This window comes from Alosa sapidissima, chromosome 21 (genome assembly GCF_018492685.1).
Source record: "Alosa sapidissima isolate fAloSap1 chromosome 21, fAloSap1.pri, whole genome shotgun sequence".
NCBI lineage: Eukaryota > Metazoa > Chordata > Actinopteri > Clupeiformes > Clupeidae > Alosa > Alosa sapidissima.
In genome coordinates, this window is record NC_055977.1 from 25,471,521 (window position 1) to 25,474,020 (window position 2,500).

Sequence of the window (2,500 nt, forward strand, 5' to 3'; positions counted from 1 at the left end):
TGCATTCTGTGAAGATTGTTACAATTTTCCAGGCTGAAAGTAACAAAAAAGCCACAAAGACACATAAATTGACAATGAAACTTTTGTATTGCATCTTTGCAATTGTATTCATATTCATTGTTGCAGATCTGAAAACCACTGTATCAACAATCACCTATATGCAGCATTTTCAAATCCATCTTGCCTTCCTCGCCATCTCTCTGGCCCCCGAAGTCAATCTGAAATCACCCAACCTTAATAGCCTAGGCAATCTGTGACTAATTGTAACAGAAATGATTTTTGTTGTAAACAGTTCATGAAAGAAACCTTCCCACGTCACATACCAAAAGTCCATGAAAATCCAAGTAGTGGAACATTGTCAAAAATGGATTTATTTGTGCATAGGTCAATGGCCAAACGCTGCACTTTTGGCAGTTTTACTAATCTTCCATAGTACAGGGGTGTTACAATTAGGTCCAATTCTTTGATAAAGGCATGGAACTTTGTAAACTTGTACAGTTTGGAGCCCTGGACATCTTTAGATATAAAACCATTATTAAACAACCCTAATGGTCGCTGTGGCAACCATTAAATTGTCCACTATAACTGAATTAAACTTACAGTAGGCCTATATTTTGGCATCATATCTCCTGAACCAAACATGGTACCTCAAGTTATGTCTACTCCCAGGGAGGGGCATTTATGATACATGTATATTCAAATACAAAATAGTGCTTTAAGCCCAAAATGTTGATTTAAGACCACATTCTGGTGCTCTCAGTAGGTTTGGTGGTTAGTTGTGACTTCTTGAGCTTTCTTTACTTTGAGCCAGCGAGATACCACTGTTCATTGACCCTCAGTCCTGATTGTGCTTGTCTGAATGCTTGTGCAACTGTCAGACATATAGCAAACCACCGGTCCCTGTGTATCACAGGGTGATGATGAAATATTTTTGGTAAAACCAATAGCTTATGTGATCTGATGACATTGTAAAAGTGCAAAACAATCAATATAGCCTCTGACTAGTGCTGACTTTGCCCAGTAATTTGCCCAGACAATTGTTGTGACCATAATATTGAGATTCAGGAAGATGATCCAGTGCAAGATGAGTAACTTGTAAGTTGTCACACACCTACAATACTCATACCTCATAACTCTTATACCAACTGCAAGTTTCTTGAGAACTTTAGCCATCCAATCGGAACACATGGAACCGGTTATGTGGTTGGGTTTCCTTGTAACATTGTTCAATCTGGGCATTGACGATGTCAAAGACTTCTCTCCACTTTGTACCGCTTGACAAGTTCAGTTGTGACTTTTTGAATGCATCTCTGATACAGTCAGCATAATTGATCTGTTGACTGTTTGCAGTTTATGGCATGTCTCGTAGGCAAAGAAAAGCTGTTGCTCTCAAACACTGTCCATTTACAGTAATCAACAGAGTCAGACACATCACATTTTGATGTATTTTTGTCCATCCCTGCCAACAGCTAGAGGAGCCAGGAAGCTACAGTGCCACACTCATAAAATAATTTATTCAAATTTTCATCTTTAAAATCATGCCCCCCAGGGTGTACTACTGTAGCTGCCTGACTGCTCTAGCTGTTGGCTGCAGCAACTCGAGCTTGCTAGCACTGATTGTTTTTTGGGTTTTTTCTCCTTGTACAGACAGCACTCAATGACTTCAAAAAAATGAGATCTATTTAAGGCATCAGGAGGGGTGTTAACCTAACACACATACATAAGCCTATACTATGTACCAGCTAGCTACCATTACATTCAACACCAACTTTTTTATGATTATCGAAACCCCATTCATTCGCTCGTAGGGATTTTTTCTTACGAACCGAAACAGGCAAAAAGGCTAATCGAACACATACAAAATTACGGCAATGTGTACCACACTCTATAGGTCATGTAGTTACAAATAACATTTTTAAAATAGGATTTCCTTGTGTAGATAAAAGTACTTGGTGGAGAGGTGGGCAAGATCGGTGATGGCACAACTTTGATGTCATGTAGGCTACTGTACTCCCCGAAGCAAACAAAGTCATCTTTTTCTAAATGCGACAAACACAGCACTAATTTGGTATCATAGTGTTCCAGTATTTCTCCAAAAATAAATTGTAACCATTTCTCCCTCAACTCCTCATTCTTTGGCAGGAGATGCAATGTAGATGTTTTGTTTAGGCATAACACACAGGTTCTCTTGCCATTGCATTAAAAATTCTGTAACTAAGCAGCAACTATGTATTAGCACTAGCTCAATCTAGATTCTGTCAGAATTTCTGTGGGTGGTTAAGAACCAGCCAAGTGGGCAGGACCATGAATAATAATTAGGCAATGCTACGTAGCAAATTAATGAAAATAAATTCTGTTGCATTTAGTTTTGGGTCAGACCTTTGCCTGGACTATATCAACAAAAGGAAGAGCAACTCATTGTCTTGTTTTATTGTATAAGCTACACAACAACTTTGTAACAGGCTGTGTATTTTTCTAACAACATTATGTGGCCTGTTTT